The sequence below is a fragment of the Ooceraea biroi genome, chromosome 12 (assembly GCF_003672135.1).
Source record: "Ooceraea biroi isolate clonal line C1 chromosome 12, Obir_v5.4, whole genome shotgun sequence".
NCBI classification, from domain to species: domain Eukaryota; kingdom Metazoa; phylum Arthropoda; class Insecta; order Hymenoptera; family Formicidae; genus Ooceraea; species Ooceraea biroi.
The window spans coordinates 11232829-11253224 of NC_039517.1; the positions used below are offsets into that span (position 1 = coordinate 11232829).

At 38.8% G+C, this 20396-nt stretch overlaps 1 protein-coding gene and 1 long non-coding RNA gene across 4 annotated transcripts in view; one reads left to right on the top strand and one right to left on the bottom strand.

Annotated features, from left to right (window-relative positions):
* Positions 1 to 20396, top strand: part of LOC105283053 — a 396978-nt gene that overhangs the window by 175393 nt on the left and 201189 nt on the right. The window lies entirely within an intron of this gene.
* On the bottom strand, positions 146 to 5056 carry LOC105286061. The gene is made up of 2 exons (XR_895172.3): positions 4399 to 5056; positions 146 to 4331 (listed from the first exon to the last, which is right to left on the bottom strand). It is a non-coding gene; the product is annotated as an uncharacterized LOC105286061 (long non-coding RNA).

Genomic DNA, 20396 nt, shown 5'->3' on the forward strand with positions numbered 1-20396 from the left:
ATTAAACGAATATAAGTTATCAACAGTTTGTCGCTGCATATTTTGTGCAAAATTGTCTATTATATGTTGCCTAGTATTAGAAACATTCTTTTCGGTAAGAGGTATTGAGTTATACAGTAATTGATTATTTTTTCTTGATTATATGTTTTTTCGGTCTGTGTGTATGGAGTAAATGTATTTTGGTAGATTTGATTGTGCATAATGGGCGCCTTTGTAACCGTACATTTTGAATTATTGGAATTTGAATTATATAGCAGATTATCATTATTCATAGTATTGCGGATATCCTGCAAAGTAGTTGCAACTTTTTTCTTTGTTTTTTCTTCATTAATACGCTTATGTTTCTTAGTCTTTACTTGTTCATCACTTGAAGTGGTTTCATATCGGTGTGGCTTTTTTAATGGTCTTTTTGCACAATCTATAGATCTGAAAATAAGGAATAATCTAAACGTAAAAACTTTTTTTTTATTTCTTTTTATACCATGACAAAATGTCTTCACAATGTACATGTAACATTACAAGAGTTTAGAAAAGATGTAAAAATGCATGCATCCTGAAAAGTATGAATTATACAGAGAGTTACAAATCTTCTTTGATAATAATATGAGGATACGTGATGTGACAAAATGTTTACGCAAACAATGTTTATTTTCGATAATTATTTTTCATAGTAATAAATGTAAAGTTTATTTTACATTTATTAAATTAATCCATTACAATTACATTGTTAAATGGACATAATAAATGTGTTGTGTATAGGATCGATTGTGACAATTGTGATGCCTGTTACATAGGGCAAACGAAAAGACATGTTGACACGCGTATGAAGGAACACAAAGCTAATATTAGTAAAAATAATGATAATCTTTCTGTTGTCAGTAGACATAGATTGGATCATTGTCACGAATTTAACTGGAATTATATTAAAATATTACATCATGAAAAGCATTTACGCAAGAGAGAAATAGCTGAAATGTTTTTCATAAAGCGTCATGTTTTTGCGGTGAACTCGCAAAAGGACACTGAAAATTTACCAAATATTTATGATTCTATTTTGATGAGCATTTGATATATGTACTAGCGACTTTATTTTTGATCTTGTAATGTTCACAGTGTGATCGTCCTCTGAGATGACTGGTTCGATTCTGGTCTCTCCATGAGTTTAATTGTTCAGGAAATGTTTCATTCTGGTAGTGAGTGTTAACCATATTATTTTTAATTATTTGTTTTAGTCTTTATATTGACTTTATATTTCATTTGATTGTAGAATTTGACACTTCATGTTTTGTTTGCACTTGAGAAGGACCGAAACCGTCGGCCGAAACGTTGTGCCCTTTACATTTGTATTGCCAGCTTGGTCATCAATAAATCTTTATTTCAATATATCATTACTGGCAAATTGAAGGATTTATTTACTACATTAATAATAAATTATTAGATTTAATAATAAATTATTTTGTTTCTTATTATTGATTACTGCAACAACAAATTCATCTTTTATTATACTACGTTATCTAACATTACTTCGTCACTTATTTTGTTAGAGAGACAAGTCCAATAAGGCATTCTAAAACATTTAGCCTTGATATTTTCTACTAGAATAATATCATAATCATGAGCTAATTCAGAACACTTGTAAATGTCAACTGAGGATGAGGTAATGCTAATACTATACAAATCTGTTACTTGCAAAAACTTGTTAACGACAATAAAATAATTATTTTCATGTTATAAAATATTTTTTACACAACATATACTTGAGTCTAATAAAATACAACAATTGTCGCGTACACAAACACCAATTGTCATATCTTGATACTTTATAAATTTGTATTCGTCATAAGTTCTAGAATTATTGTCAGCATGAAGTAATGGACCTTTCGCGTGTTTTTTTCCACATTTTTATGTAATTACCCTGTACAATCGATTTTAGTTTGCACTGATCTTGCTCTGCACGTCTTGTAGCAATTTGCTGCAAGGAAAGATGTGGTTTTCTACACATTTTTCTAAAATGAACTATGCTGCTTTCGTATGGAAATGCTGAGTAACTATCTAAAGGACCAAATCGGAATACATCTTCGACTAAATGTAAAAGTCCATATATATTATACGATAAAAAAGTTGAACCATAAATGTTTTCACAAAGTAACACAAATCGTTTAATAGCCATTTCGGAAAAAACAAGATTTCTATTTGTATTATACAGGCTGTCAATTCGAAAACTTTCAGCCTTAATATCTTTTTTGTTTTCAGTTTTAGAGAAAAATGTTTTCAATAAAAGTTGTTTGGTTTCGAGGGGGCAATATAACAACATTACTTATTTTTAATTTAATGGACGTTTTCAAGGTCAACTTAATTTTTCTAAATGGGAATCTATAATTTTTTTAACGGCATCTTATTTTACGCAAGAAAACAAACAACTTTTGTCTGAAACATTTTTTTATTTGTCCAATGTTTTTTGAGACATTCAAGGAAAACTTGGTAATTTTTTCAAATTATACAAAAATCCATTTTATTACATTACATTTTTATTAATACAAATGTTCAAAATGGTGTCCATTATTTTGTAAATAATAATAAAGTCTGTTTTCAAATTCTGTCCTGACATTTTGAAATACTTGTCTGGGAATGGATCTGCATTCTTCGACGATCCGTTGTCTAAGTTGTACAATCGTTGTAGGCTGTGTTTTATAAATCTTTGACTTTAGATAGCCCCAAAGAAAGAAATCCAAAGGAGATAAATCTGGAGACTTTGTGGGCCATTCTATCGGGCCTCTTCTTCCAATCCGCTGTTCAGGAAATCTGTTGTTTAAGAATTGTCGGACAGACAAGACATAGTGTGGGGGAGCCCCATCTTGTTGGAAATGAATTAGGTTTTCATTCAAATGTATATTGCCTTCAATATCTTGTTGGTTTTCCAATTCTTGAATGATGAGAAGTTCAATGATAGTTTCTAACAATTCTAGGTAAATATTGCCATTTAGATTTTCTTCAATAAATAGTGGCCCAATGATACTGTCCCCTAAAATGCCAGCCCAAACATTAATTTTTTGCGGCCGTTGGGTATGTCCTTTTCTGAAAACGTGTGGATTTTCATCACTCCAATACCGACACTTGTGTTTATTAACCACGTCAGTAAGAAAAACGTACATTCGTCGCTGAAACAAATATTTTTTAGCAATTGCGGTGTGTTTTAAATTCTTTCTATCATTTCCTTACAAAATTGAATTCATCTATCAGAGTCGTCTTCATGTAGTTCGTGGAGAATTTTATATGGATGAAATTTATTTAGTTTCAGGACTTTACGTACAGATTAGTGGAAAATCCCTGTTGTAACTGCAGCTTGACGAAGAGATATTGTTGAATTTATTGCAAAATGGCCTAACACTTCAAGTTCAGTTGCTTCATTCACTACTCTTTGTACGTTTCATTTTCTGTTTGCTACTGATCCTGTTTCTTCAAATTTTAATACTAATTGCTGGACGTAGGTGTGACTGACATTTTTATCAGGATGTCTAATATTGAAAGTAATAGCTGTTCTTGCTACACAACAGTTCTCAGCTCCGTAGATAAAAATCATTTCAATTTTTTCAGCCAACGTATGAACCATTGTAGTACAATTTTTAACAAAATTGCAACAAAATAAATTAACTTCTCTTACTTAAACTGGTAAGTACAGTGCTTGTTAATTCGCTACAAACTCGTGCGAAACTAAATTGATCTTCCTATTGAGACTGTTTTTTGTTCGTGTTTATGTTTGTGAACATCAGCAATGTCATGATTATACTTCGGCAACGGATTGTTCGATAATGTAGATCCATTCACAGACAAGTGTTTCAAAATATCAGGACAGAATTTGAAAATAGATTTTATTATTGCTTACAAAATGGACAATAAAAAATATCCTATTAAAAATTTTAAGTTTCTACCCTTCTTGTATACTGCACACCCGTGGGGTTTCTATAAAGTCTGTCCCTATTTTTTATTGCATATTCTTATAGCTTATTTCGAGAGCTTTCCAAAATACTATAATAAAATATCTTTTCATTAAGTATTGTTTTAAATATGAGGCTTGAATATCGGCGGTAATGTAACTTTCAAACCTCATAACTCGAAAAGTACTTAATGAAAAAATACTTTATTATAGTGTTTTGTAAAGCTCTCGAGGTAAGCTATAAGAATATCTAATGAAAAATAGGGGGTTCCGTTTAAAAAAAAACAAGTCAGCCTTTATATGACCTTGGCAAGTTCACTCAAGGTCAAACCAATAACACCATCTTATGTCCCCCTTTGAACTAATTAACATTTGTCTGAAACATTTTTCTCTAAAACTGAAAACAAGAAAGATATTAAAGCTGAAAGTTTTCAAATTGACACCCTGTGTATGTTTGCACTTACTGTAACGGCATTGTACGTAAATTTCTCCAAAATATACTTTTCAAATGGTAGCTGGAACAATTTCTCCATACGAAATATATCCAAAACCATTAAAAATCCAAAATGATGCGAGCAAAAGATAATGCGTATTGAATTTATAGGTTATAGCATCCGAATACACTCTGTACACTGTTTCAAATCTGAAATTGTTACAACTAAACGTAAAAGTAGCACTTAATATTTAGCAATCAAGCGTACGAAAAACACATGGTTCATTAATATTCCTGTCTTAATTATTCTTTTCGTTATTTTTAGTCCGTGAGACTCTTATCGATCTCGTACAAGTCAAAAATGTTTTAGGCTTCTTTTTTTTCTTCGCTTATTTATATTAGCGTCTATACTGCATATAGTATTACAAGTATTACAACAGTAATTTACAACACGAGTCAAAAACAACAGAACGTCCATACGAATGCAGAACGCTGTACCAACAACTTAACCGACGACCCACGAGCTTATCTACTGTCTCGTGAAGTGGAAAAATAGACGCGACTTGAGACCTCTCGCGGAGACTTCGGAATTAGTATTATTGATGTTACATTTTTCCGAGCTACGAAGAGAATCATCATATACCTGTGGTGGCTGTGGAATTCATAATCAGGAAAATATCCCTGACAAAAGCGACAAAAGGAGTTTTTGGAAAAACTGTTTCAATAAAAAAGAAGTTTGTCACTAGAATGAGTACTAGACAAAAAATGCAACAATCATATACATATAAGATATATTTACACATCTATGTGACTGCTATTCTCGTAAAACGCAAAATAGGACCTATAGTTATTATTATTAATTGCATTTTCATATATATTAATCATTATATTCATGATAATAGAATTACATGCCTACATATGTTTCCATTTAATTGGCGGAAAGTTTTTCCAAATTTTTCCGCCATTTCCATATAAAAACGGTTTCTAACAGATTGTGACAATGTTTATGGAAATAAGTAAGTATGCTACAATATTTCTGCTCGTTTACACGGCAACCGTTGTCTGCATAATGTCCTTACATTGCCCTTAACGAAATTACTATTCTTCCGGTGATAGCAACATGATGGCAACTTAAAGGAAACTTATGTCAAGCAACTATTTCTTTTGTTATGCCAAAGAACGTTTTGCTATCTGGGTTGATAAAATTTCTGATTTTCTGTAGTATTGCGATAATACTGGGTTGATAAAACATTGGTAAAAAATAAAGTTTATTTAAAATATTAAATATCAATGAGGTTATTTATGAGCTTCTCAATTTAAATGCTCCATCCTATATATACAGAGTGGTTATTTTTGTGATACAGTCGATTATCTCGCGAACCAATAATTTTATTGAAAAATTTTTCGAACGAAAGTTGCATGGCTTGAAGGAGGCCAATCAGTGGCGTAACAGATTCGTCATTCGGGATAATTTTCAAGGTCATTTGAAGGTCAAGTCCAATTTTTTAAACAGAAATCCATACTTTTTATTGCAGATTCTGATTCTTCGTCGAAAAGTAAGTAACTTTTGTTCGAAACATTTTTTTTAAAAAACGTCCTCTTTATCCCGAAAACTCAAATTCAACCTTTGGCGGATCAATGATAATAACTCGCTTTATAACAGACACTGAAGTTATTTTTTAGTATTTTACTGTTTACCGTCAGCATTAGCGTTACCCAGTGTGCACCACGTGGAGGTTGCTGATCGGATTTGCACATGATGCAAAGAATAAGAAGATGCATGTTTGGAGATCACTTAAGACTTCGATTCGTACGTTAGGAGAAGCAGTACGTAATTTCAGAAGAAGAATTATATTATATTTAGAAAATACTGGAGGACATTTTGAACATCTCATGGATTAGTGTAAAGCAGAGCAATCGGCCCTTTTCAGGGCCACAAGGTGTGCAAATTCGATCAGCAACCTCCACGTGGTGCACACTGGGTAACGCTACTGCTGATGGTAAACAGTAAAATACTAAAAACAACTTCAGTGTCTGTTATAAAGCGAGTTATTATCATTGGTCCGCTAAAGATTGAACCTGAGTTTTCGGGATAAGGAAGGCGTTTTTAAAAAACTGGTTCGAACAAAAGTTACTTACTTTTCGACAAAGAATTAGAATCTGCAATAAAAAGTATGGGTTTCTGTTAACAAAATTGAACTTGACCTTCAAATGACCTTGAAAATGATCCCGAATAACCAATCTGTTACCGCCACTGATTGGCCCCCTTCAAGCCATGCAACTTTCGTTCGAAAAATTTTTCAATAAAATCATCGGTTCGTAAGATAATCGACTGTATCACTTAAAAAGAAACACCCTTATACAATATATAACAGCGCTTTTGTTTTAAAAATACAATTACTTGCACTGCTAATATCTTTTTTTACAACAAAATAGTATAAAAGTTATTTCAAAATATTACTGATTATCGTAATAAAAATAAAATAAGATTCACTTTATCAACTTCTAGATTTCTTCACATATTAAATTGCACTCTCTCTTATGCCACTTTTATTGACTTTAAATGTATATTTTTAATTAACTTGAAATTATCATGAATAAATAATATTTTATTAGCTGTTGATAGTTTTAACGCAGGACGCTTTGCTTTGTAAAATAAACATGCAGAAGAGAATGCACGCTCAGATGCTGAACTTGTGATCGGTATGGCATAAGTACAGCACACCAATTTGTACATATTCGGCAGTGACAACTTCATTTTATTCCACCATTGTAGAGGATCTTTGATAGATTCTGATATATGTAAATACTTTTTAACTTCGGTAAGAACAGGATCTTCATGAGGAATAATGCTTGTATGTTTTGCAGCCAACTCCAATCGTAATTTTTTAACTCCCAGATGACACGAATTATTAGAATAATTATCTGCTTTTTTACTAGATACCTGTAAAAAAGCAGATTTAAATATGAAAATCTAACCATACATAAAAAAAATTTTATATTTGGTAATTACTATAGAAGCTGTTGTAAATACAAACTATGTAAAATATTTATATAATTATAATTAGTATACTATCTAGATTTTGTAAGTCTAGATACTGTAAATTATCTAGATGTTGCATAGATATTGTATAATTTATAAGAGCTGTAATAAAAGCCTAATAAATCTAACTTAATAAATATAATGCACGTTAATTTGTATATGTAGTTTGTTTATTAAGCTATATGCTCATTTTTACAATTTTTATAAACTATATAATATTTAAGCAATTTCTAGGTAATTTAAAATCTAGACCAGAGTTTCCCAAACTTTGTTAGCTTACCGCCCCCTTTTCAAAGATAAGTTTTTTCAACGCCCCCTTCAGGAAATCTCTATCTCTATCTCAACGAATGATACAATTGTAAGAGCGTACGCAAAGAAAAAAATGTAATTGATCCAACGAAATGTCTCATCACGAGGTGCCAACGAAATATATACTTATTTCCACAAGTTATACAGGGTGAGTCACCTAACTTGACGACCTTAAATAAATCGTAACATACGTGCTATATAAAAAAATTGTTCTAACAAAAGTTGCATAGTACAAAGGGGGACACATAGTGCAATGATCATTTGTTTGCTACCTTTCTTTTTTATCGAAATATGAAGGTCACCTTCAGTTTTTTAAATGGGATGCTCAACATTTTTTCCCGGATTTCGATAGAATGTCCAACGCTGAGTAAAAAAGTATTATACTGGTTAAGGTATAAAGTTAATAGTTACTGAGATAATTGTAAACGACTTATCCTAATTTGCGATCACGTTCAATCAACGGAACTGTTAGATGACGAGGGGACAACTATGTAATAGCAAATCGTGTTTATAAACACAGTTCTTCTTAGATAGTAGATCTAGATTAGACATCTGATTGACGCGTTAAATGTAGTACAGTCAGAATTGTACATGAGAACGGTGCTTTTGGAGCAATATGAAATTCAGTAATAAAGAAAAGTACGATATGATAATTGTTTATGGTATGTGCGAAGAAAATGCTGCGAGGGCTAAACATTTGTACGCAGAGAAATATCCTAATCGAAATCAACCGTCGCATTCTACCTTTCTAAGACTCAGTCAAATGCTGAGAGAAACTGGCAGCTTTAAAGTACAGAAACGCAAACGCAATAAACATGCAACAAACGAAGAATATACTACTTGTGTTTTAGCAGCTGTTGCCCGCAATCCACACATCAGTACACGGCAAATATCACAAGGCCTTCCAATTAGTCAGACAAGTATTGTGCGGATCTTTCATTCTCAGAAATTTCATCCATATCACTTATCAATGCATCAGGAGCTGCATGGAAGAGACTTTGAAAATCGTGTACGGTTTTGTCAATGATTTCTGCACGAGATAGAAGCGAATAATGCATTTTTACAGAACGTGTTGTTTACTGATGAAGCTACCTTCACAAACAGTGGACAAGTGAATTTAAGGAACATGCATTATTGGTCAGTAGAAAACCCCTATTGGCTTCGTGAAATTGATCATCAACGACGGTGGAGTTTGAATGTCTGGTGCGGTATACTCGTCAATCATACTATTGGACCATATTTTATTGATGGATCATTAACAAGTCAGAAGTATTCGATGCTTTTGTCTGAAATACTGCCAAATTTATTAGAAAATGTGCCGTATTAAATTCGTTTAACAATGTGGTACCAACATGACGGTTGTCCCGCACATTACGTACAGCAGGCACGGCGAGTATTACAAAGACAGTTTCCTAATCGGTGGATTGGACGGGGCGGTGATGTTGTATGGCCAGCTCGTTCACTGGACTTAATACCGGTTGATTACTTTCTATGGGGGACAGTAAAAAACGACGTATATCGCGAGCCATCAACAACAGTAGAGGATATGCGAGAACGCATTATTAATGCATGTGCTGCTATAACTCCGGACATGCTTCAGAATGCTAATCGTTCGTTCATTAAGAGGTTACGCAGTTGCATTGAGAATGACGGACGTCAGTTCGAACAATATTTGAAATAATAAAAGGTATTTTACAATTATCTCAGTAACTATTAACTTTACACCCTAACCAGTATAATACTTTTTTACTCAGCGTTGGACATTCTATCGAAATCCGGGAAAAAATGTTGAGCATCCCATTTAAAAAACTGAAGGTGACCTTCATATTTCGATAAAAAAGAAAGGTAGCAAACAAATGATCATTGCACTATGTGTCCCCCTTCGTACTATGCAACTTTTGTTAGAACAATTTTTTCATATACCACATATGTTACGATTAATGTAAGGTCGTCAAGTTAGGTAACTCACCCTGTATATTGAATCAATTATACAGAGTGTCCCAGACCTACCGTATCGCCGGTTCAGGGTAGACTCCTGATGTCATTCCAAGACGAAAGTTCCTCTGATAAAATGTCAAGGGTGGCGTAGTTTTGGCGCTATAAGGGGTTGAAGATATCCTATCCATGTATGTACAGAATTTTCCTGTGTTCAGGAACGGCTGGTTTTCTGTCATCGCGGGAGCGCGCCGTATTTCACGTATGTTTTGACAGTTCCGCGTGTATCGCAATTTCGTGCAATATAAGCGATCGATCCGTCTTTTCTTGTCGAACATACTGCCGATATCGCAGAAAGTCAGACAGTAACGCGCGAAAATCCCGCGAAAAATTAAGATCGAATTGATCGGTGCGCGATGCGCGGAGTCCCTTCGACCCGCCGTCACTGAACGCGGGAAAAGTCTGTTCATGGATAGGATATCTTCAATCCATTATAGGGCTGAAACTACACCACCCTCGACATTTTGCAAGAGAACTTTCGTCTCAGAATGACCTCAGGAGTCTACCCTGAAGCGGTGATACGGTAAGTCTGGGACACCCTGTATAATTTTTGGATTATAATTTTCATATGTGTATCCAAGAACATGTTTGTTTCACAAAATATGCCGTGGCGCGCACTGATAAACTATACAGCGAATGTTTCGATTGGTGGATGTTCTCGCGTTCAAAATAGTATACATACATGCTCACACTTGCTTCTTAAGATGTATCTTGTTCTTTTGTTAAGACCGATCGGTTGTAACTTGCATTTTGTTCATTTCCTTAAAACCTAAAATTAGCCTCACATTATATAACCGGATCAACATGTACTAACGGTTAGACTCTTGTGACGATACATGATTGTATATCTATGTAAAGAAGTTTACTTAAAACAATGTTTTCTCCAAATTCTTTTTCATCTTTTTATTTCCCACTTACTCCCCAAGAATCCCGCCAGCGCCCACGGGGAAGGGGAAGGGGCGATAGCGCCCACTTTGGGAAACTCTGATCTAGACTTACACAAATGTAGGCTTAATATTGTAAGTATATAAATATTTTTACATAGTTTATATTAGGGGGTTGCATTAATTCGTGCCGTTTTTTACTTGAAATATTTAATATTTTCATAATATGTTACATTCGGACATCAATCAAAGTAATTGCCATTGCTTTCAACTACTTTTTGCCATCTTTCTGGTAAAAGCTGGATCCCTCGTCCAAAGAAGGACCTTTCTTTTGAGGCGATTCAATCATCGACCCATTTTCGGAGTTCCTCGAGGTTGGCGAAATGCGTGTCTTCCAAAGAGTGTTGCATGGAGCGGAACAGGTGAAAATTGGAAGGAGCAAGATCAGGGGAATACGCTGGGTGCGGGAGAACTTCCCATTCCAGGTCCATCAGTGTTTCTTTAACCGTTCTTGCCACGTGCGGTCTAGCGTTGTCATGTTGGAGGATCACTTTCCGTCTATTACTGGCTATTGACGGCCTTTTTTGCATCAATTCGTCGTGCAATCGCTCCAGTTGGCGTTGATAAAGTGTGGCATTAACCGCTTCACTGGGATTCAGAAGCTCATGATACACTACGCCTTCCATATCCCACCAAATGCATGGCATTATCTTCTTTCCGTGAATATTGCGCTTTGGTGTCGATGTTGAAGGGTGACCGGGGTCTACCCATGATTTCCTCCGTTTCGGATTTTCGTAGTAGATCCACTTTTCGTCCCCAGTCACGATACGCCACAAAAAGCTCTTCTTCCTATGTTTAGCAAGCAAGGAAATGCAAATGTTCAAGCGATTCAACTTTGAGCTTTCTGACAATTGATGAGGCACCCATTTTCCTTCCTTGTGGATTTTCCCTAGGGCATGTAGACTCCTCGAAACGGTTGATTTGTCGACTCCGAGGGCTACTGACAATTCTTTGAGCGTCTGTGCCGGATTTTCATCCAATAACTCCTGCAGTTCCTCGTCGTCAAATTTTTTCGGCTGTCCTGAGCGTTTCTTGTCTTGAATTTCAATATCACCTTCTTTGAAACGTTGCATCCATTTTCTACACGTTCTTTCCGAAGGAGTAGCTTCGCCATAAGTGTCCAGAAGCAATTGATAAACTTCAGCTGCACTTTTCTTCAAGTCAAAATAATAAAGAAGCACATGTCGGAAAAACACTTTATCGCGTTCCATATTCGCTTCACTCTTTATCACCTTTTCTTGTACACAGAAACGACCTTTGTTGACTGGATATTGTTTACAAATGACGATATATATAACCTCTAAAACCTAATGGTTACGGCATGAACTAAAGCAACATCCGCAATTATCTGTTCCCAGCGGCACGAATTAATGCAATCTCCTAATATTTGCAACGGATTCTATATTGATCACCAAATATAAGATTTTTGTTCTTGTCGAGTAGAGACTCGACCATGTGTGCACACATGTATGCGATTGCGAAATAAACATCCGTATGCGTCACACATAGCGCGAAACTTTCCAAAGGAAGAGAGAAGATACGAACAAAACAATGAGGGTAATAAATCATTTTGCTGAGCGCGGCATCCGCCTTTGAAATCGATCGCGGTACCAAAAACAACGGTGCCGCGAGTCCCGCGCCTTCGCGTGACCTCGCGACAAGGTGGCCTATCGCGGCCAATCTGATGAGCGACTATCCAATGAGATCACTCGAATAAATCTTTAGGGCCGTCCTAATCACTATTGTTCGAAGAGGAACCAAGAGCGAGAATCCTGCGAAGAGCAGAAACGATCGAGCCTTCGTACCGAGCAGGGGACGAGTGTAAACGGTCGAGAGTCGCGAGTTTTCGTGAAGTCCATAGCGATGTCGTTCGTATCTTCCTCTCGATGCGATTAATTCGTAATACGATAGACGGTCGGCTCAGGGCTCATATTCCTCAGGCGTTGCCGACCACGTCATCGCCTTCTTGACTGAGGCGCAAATACGCGACGGCTGGCTTAGAGGCTACGATCCTCCCAGGCCTTGCCAGCCGTTTACAAAAATATACCATCCCTTGTAGTTAAGCAATCCGTGTATAAAGAAAGGTGCGTGTGCGTGCGGTCAACGCGAACTTTAGTATCTTTAATAAACTTATCGTTTACACGAAAACGCAGTGCTTACTTTAATCGATAGACATTGATCCTTGACAGTTCTTTTTTATTGAAAGTATGAACTAATTTTTAAATAGTATGTAATCAAGTGTAGATATTAAAAAATGTATAATTATATGTATATAGTCTATACAGGGTGAATTTTAATGAATGTCCGAGCCTTTTACGTAATAAAAATGTGTTAATATATTAAACCAGTATATGTATGTGTTCTTACAGAATAATTGCACGAAAAAATCAATTTATGCAATCATATTCCATAAAAACACACACTAGCGGATCCTGATGTCGATAATGGGGGGGGGGGTTGACAAAATAATTGGTTTAATATTTTTCTAGTATCACGCTTAGCTTTTACTTCAGGATCAATGACGAGGACGTGGTGACACTTCTGATCCCATTTTATCTTTGATAAATTTTTCAAACCAATTCAGCAAAACTCATTTCTTTATTTGGAAGGGGGGGTTTTAACCCGAAAACTACCCCCCAGGATCCGCCAGTGAAAATACATATTTTTAACTCTTTAGTTTCGTTAAAGCGCGGTTGGTAACATCATCTCATAAGGTAAAAGCATCGACATATAGGGTAAATATGCATAAAAGGTCCGGCCTCACCGATGACTTGACCTTGACATATGTTGTCAAGGTCATCACTGTGAGTGATCTTCAAAAGGTTTTAGCCGGCGGTCGTTGTTTATTAAAAAGTTATTAACAAAAGAAGTTAATTATTTTGCATGAATTTTGAGCTTTGTATGCAAAGTGAGGACTTCAATGTGACATATATTATAAAATAAAGTACATGCGTGAACACAGTGTGTTCCGCCTCCCGCCCTGCGGGGGGCTCCACTTCCGGAAAAAATAACCTACCCTAACCTAACCTTTTTGTTTAAGAAGGGGGAAACCCGTCGTGCGCTCCCTGGGAGGAACACAGGGGAAGTGTGAGACTCATACTCATTAAAACCCAGTGGGCCGAACTTACGTTCGGTCCACCACACCTCCATCAGCCTGCCCGGGTGCTTGGGAGAGGGGACGTACCCTCATTGCAGAGAGCATTCGCTCGCAACCCCTCCCTGCGTACCAGTATATACCCCAGCCGCCGAAGCAGCCGAGGGGCCCTTGCGGGCCGCCACCCCACCCGCAGAATGGGGCTGACCACCGCCCTGCGGGGACCTCCCCCTGATGGTAGGGGGAGGCTTTAGAGCGAGGGCCGACAATCCCAAATCAGCCCCCGCCCTCCCTTCCCAATGCCCCAGACAAGCCGGCACAGTGCCCAAAGGCAGAATACCAGTGGCAGGCCCGGGCAAATACCCCGCCGGCCAAACCACTCAGGGTGTCCGGGCAAATACCCCGCCGACACCCACCCTCTGTCCAGGGCCCTCAACGCTCTGTAGCAGCACGCCGCTGCAGCGCCGACTCAGACGAGCGACCCACCATACCCAGGCAAATGCCCCGACGGCACGGTGTGGGGGCAGTCCACGTACCCCGCAGACCTTCCCCAGAGTGCTTGGATAAAGGCACTCTGTCGCCCGTCTGAGCCCCCCTCCTGCAAGTCCAGTGACCCGTCCCCTGGGTCACCGGACTCGCACCGGCGAAATCGGCGGCGAGGCCGCCACGAAAAGGGAGACATGAGGGCACAGCAACGGAGGGCCCGTGCCTGGGCTCCTCGGCCCGGTTAGTCCGTACGGAGAATCCTCATGCCGATCCACGCGTCACCCAACGCGGCAGCCCCCCCTCCGGGCGCCACTCCTCCGCCACCCCCAGATGGCCTGCCCCAGGACAAGACGGGAGACGTGTCCGGGCAAATGCCCTGCCGACACATCACCCCTCCCGCCCGGGGCACCAGGCGCGAACGCACCAACCGGTAAGGGGCCGCGGCAGCAAGGGGGGAGCAGAGGAGGCGTAGAGGGAGAGGGACATCCTCCATGCGCATCCACCGCCCCCCCCGCGAACCCCCGCCGGGGACGCGTCACGCCGACCCATCCGTAGATGGGCCAGACCCGCCCAAAGTGCCCACCCTATGGGGCAGAACAAGCTGCCCCCGCTGCCCCACCCCGGATGTCCGGGGGTGGGGGAGCGACCGCCATCACTGTTGACTCCGGCGGTCGCCCTCCTCCTCCTACCCATCCCCGCAGTGGCCCCATGGCCGGCAGCGTGGGTTGATGGGGTGGGGGCGGGACCGCGGGTCAAAGGTCCCCCCTGGATCTCTCCCCTCCCCGCCGGTCAGAGGCCCCGCTGGGGGGTTCTCCCCACTGCCTACCCAGGTCTTCAGGGTAGGCCCGTCCCCTTCGACCCCTTCCCTCCGAGCCCACGAGGCCAGCGCTTGGTCCCCACCACGAATCCTATCCCCGTGGGCCCGCCTCTCCATGTTGGCTCGGGAACCTCGGGTGCGCCGGACCCGTACTGCAGAGCGTATCATGCAGCCCCTGGGGTGTCGGGGAGAGGAGTGCGACCCTCACTCCACACTTCCCTGGCTCGGGTGCCCCCGGGTGCGCCGAGACCCGTATCCAACCCCTCCCCCCCAAGGCGGCCGGACCCCTGAGAGGAACCTAACCCTAACCTAACCTAACCTATTTCTGCTTTAAAACGAAAATTTGAACGACAGCTAAAACATTTTCCCCCCGCGGGAGTTTTTATAGGTTTTATATATTGTAAGGAGAAATAAATAAAAATAATACTGCATATAAAAACATATTTTTGTATCTTTTATTACAGAGAAGGTGAAAAATGTTTGCTACTATATTAAAAAATGCTTTATTCGTTCGTCAAATTTAAATTTTCGTTTAAAAAAATTCTGCGATATAACCAGCATAATGTGTTTTGCGAGTACCATATCGTGGAATGTTAGCACGAGTGTCTCTCCATGCTCTTTTAATATTCTGAGTATGAGCGGTTGGTATCCGGGTCAACGAAATGTATGAATGATTAACAGTTAAGTGTTTATATCCTTCATTTTCTAGTCAATTATATGATTTCCAGCAATCAGATATAATTGTTGTACCAGGTTTGATTCGTTTTTGAATGACCGTTAACAGTGTACTTGCGGACCGATCTGGTACACACTCAACAAAGAATTGTTTTGTTTCTCGTTCAAAACTGCCAAATATCCACTGTCCTGTAATCAGTCGACCTTTTTCAAATTTCCGTTTTCCTATTTTCGCCTTATCTATTTCTATTATAATGTCTTTTCCACCTAACATTTCAGTATTATCCTCTAGCCAATCCAGACAAAGTTGAAAAATAAATCTTAAGTGTAAAAACGAAAAGATATAATTAAACATAAAGATATAATAAATACCTCGCGACAAAAATTTGACCAATTAACAACAGTGTGATGAGTAATATTTAGTTCATCCATGAGAAAAACATGTCGAGGCGGACGTATCATTAAGAAATATGCTATAAACCTGCATGAATCTTGTAAACTCAAATGTGAGTGCGAAAACCATGTTTTATGAAGTGGACTTATTGCAAAATTGCACAACATTTTCTTTCGTTTCTTCTTTTTACATTGTTTATATGTTACACCATAACACCGTAAAAGCATACGCTTACGATTTAAACTAACGTTTGCTTCACATCGTGGACATTTAATTTCTCTATGAATAACTTTTCGCTCTTGCAAAAACTCGATTAATTTATTCTTATCCTCAACACGGCTCAGAAATTCGTGTAGTCGCACATTGAAAGCTTCTTAACGAACTGCGAAGAATCGAAAAACGTAATTGTTGACAAAATATCTTTACTTATGTAGTACCCTTGAACTACGATAAATAAAAACTTGGTATGTCGAATAGATTACTACGTTATAGATAAACACGACTGTTTCTCATTTACGACTCTCCTATACCAACTATTCTCTGCTTTAATATTCAAGACTTCAATATATTAATGATCACTGCTTTAAATGATTTTCCTTTGTTCATACATGTACTATTTTACATACACATTAGTAGTTTATGTCTTTCAAAACTTAAAATAACTAGTATATTTTTCAAACTTTTTTGTTAAAAACTTTTTAATAAACAATGACCGCCACCTATAACCTTATGAAGGTCATTCAGGAGGATGACCTCTATAACACATGTCAAGGTCAAGGTCATCGGTGAGGTCAGATCTTTTATGCATATTTACCACATACAGGGTGATTCAGAACAACAACGCGTCCTTGCAAAGACGTATTCTAGAAGTAATTCTGAGACGATTTTTCCTCTACTAAAATTTTGTCCGAAGTTTACTTTTTGAATTATGAAAGGAAATAGAAACGAGTAACGGGCCGAGTATAAGAGGCAGACGGGGGCGGCGCGCGACGCGACTTACCGTGGCGCGCGACGCGGGGCGCTCAGCTGATCACTGCACACACGATACCTAAATACATACATGTGATACACACACACACACACACACACACACACACACACACACACTCTCACCTGTGCAGATGTTCGATGTTCTCATACTTGACGAATTGTAGCTTGACGGATGAATAATTTCACCGTGGATAAGATCGCACTTCACGTTTTCATCCACAAATCCAGTTACAAATCCACACCGAAGTAATAAGCCAGAAGTATTTTCTGTCATAAATTGTCATCACGTATCCATACGCACTCGGATTTACTGACGCACTTGAGTGATAAACGAATCTATCGATTTATTATTGCTAGTCGCTACCGATAAATCATTCGGCGACTGAAAATTATTCAAAGAAAGAAATACACATTACGCACAATCACAGAAATCAATCAGAAATTTTCTGGATACGTCTTTTATAAATTGTATCACGTATCAACACTTTCACGGATTTATTCACACACTTGATCGATAGAATGAGGCATTTACGAATGCCTCTATCGGTTCATCACTGTTAATCACTACCGGTTAATTATTCGGCGATTAAAAATTATTCGAAGAAAGAAACGCGTTACATACACAACCCGACTAAACCCGACGCGAAGATAACTCGATAACAACAATCAGACAGGTTATGTTTTTATAGTGCCTTAATTCGTCAAGGCTGACTTATCGATCGAATGTAAATCAGATCGATAAATCAGATTGATACTATGATGACCGACAGTGGGACGCTTCGAAACATTCGTACTGCCAAGTACGAATCGTAGATAATGTCTGCCTGTAACGTGTCGATTTTTTAAAAATAATTTGCGAACTCGAAGAGAATGTTCCTCGAAAATAAAATATTTGGTTGCCCTGAAAAGGGCAGATTAATTATTTTAGAACACTTCTTTTACAGCAAGTGTTCGAAGTGTCCGCCGTCCATTGTGATGCACGCTCTCATGCGTCTCAATAAATTTTCTTGCGTTTTCTCCAGAACTTCGTCCTCGATTGACAAAATGGCATGGTGAAGTTTGTCATTTAATTCTTCGATGGTCTCGGGAAGCTGCCTGTAAATGACTTCCTTGCAGTAGCCCAACAAGAAATAGTCCAGTGGATTGAGATCTGGAGATCTTGCAGGCCACCGTATCGGGCCATACCGGCCCATCCAACGTCCGGGAAATTGCTGATTTAAAAAATTTGTGACGATTCTGGCGTTATGTGGACCAGCACCGTTCCGCGGATGAATCGCAGACACCCGCGAGTCGCGCGTCGCGGAGCCGTGGGGCGCGGAGGGTGTATCAGCCCCCCGCGAAGATCGTATAAATAGGATGAAGCAATCGATACTGCAATCAATCATCCCTCGATTATTAGAAGAATCCGTACCGAGCAAGACATCCCAGGCCTAGCGTTATACTTGAAGCAGCTCAAAGATTATATGAAATCGAAAGCGTTTTACCGAAGAAAAAAGACACTGGTAGACATCGTGATGTGAGAAACTTACGAAACGTGGAAACAGTCGTTCGTGCTATTGAGTAAGAACCTGAAACTAGTATTCGGGACATTGCTCGAGAGCACGAATTGTCTTATTTCACAGTCCAAAGGATATTGAAAGAAGAAAAATTGCACGCCTATCATTACACTCGCGTGCAACATTTACGACAAGAAGACTATCCTCGGAGGAAGAGATTTTGCGAGAATTTCCTCAGAAGAGTGAACGAAGATCCAGAACTTCCGTCTTGCGTAATATTCAGCGATGAATCGCTGTTTACGCGAGAAGGAATTTTGAACTCATACAATATGCATGTGTGGAACGCCGAGAATCCTCGACCGACACAACCCAGAAATTTCCAAGGTCGTTGGAAACTGAACGTCTGGGCTGGAATTATGGGTACAAAAATATTGGGCCCAGTTATTCTTCCAGAAACATTGAATGGCGCATCGTACCTGGAATTACTGGCGGAAAATCTGCCGGACTTTCTGGAAGAAGTACCGTTAATAAATAGAAATAAAATTGTATTTCAACAGGACGGTGCTGGTCCACATAACGCCAGAATCGTCACAAATTTTTTAAATCAGCAATTTCCCGGACGTTGGATGGGCCGGTATGGCCCGATACGGTGGCCTGCAAGATCTCCAGATCTCAATCCACTGGACTATTTCTTGTTGGGCTACTGCAAGGAAGTCATTTACAGGCAGCTTCCCGAGACCATCGAAGAATTAAATGACAAACTTCACCATGCCATTTTGTCAATCGAGGACGAAGTTCTGGAGAAAACGCAAGAAAATTTATTGAGACGCATGAGAGCGTGCATCACAATGGACGGCGGACACTTCGAACACTTGCTGTAAAAAGAAGTGTTCTAAAATAATTAATCTGCCCTTTTCAGGGCAACCAAATATTTTATTTTCGAGGAACATTCTCTTCGAGTTCGCAAATTATTTTTAAAAAATCGACACGTTACAGGCAGACATTATCTACGATTCGTACTTGGCAGTACGAATGTTTCGAAGCGTCCCACTGTCGGTCATCATAGTATCAATCTGATTTATCGATCTGATTTACATTCGATCGATAAGTCAGCCTTGACGAATTAAGGCACTATAAAAACATAACCTGTCTGATTGTTGTTATCGAGTTATCTTCGCGTCGGGTTTAGTCGGGTTGTGTATGTAACGCGTTTCTTTCTTCGAATAATTTTTAATCGCCGAATAATTAACCGGTAGTGATTAACAGTGATGAACCGATAGAGGCATTCGTAAATGCCTCATTCTATCGATCAAGTGTGTGAATAAATCCGTGAAAGTGTTGATACGTGATACAATTTATAAAAGACGTATCCAGAAAATTTCTGATTGATTTCTGTGATTGTGCGTAATGTGTATTTCTTTCTTTGAATAATTTTCAGTCGCCGAATGATTTATCGGTAGCGACTAGCAATAATAAATCGATAGATTCGTTTATCACTCAAGTGCGTCAGTAAATCCGAGTGCGTATGGATACGTGATGACAATTTATGACAGAAAATACTTCTGGCTTATTACTTCGGTGTGGATTTGTAACTGGATTTGTGGATGAAAACGTGAAGTGCGATCTTATCCACGGTGAAATTATTCATCCGTCAAGCTACAATTCGTCAAGTATGAGAACATCGAACATCTGCACAGGTGAGAGTGTGTGTGTGTGTGTGTGTGTGTGTGTGTGTGTGTGTGTATCACATGTATGTATTTAGGTATCGTGTGTGCAGTGATCAGCT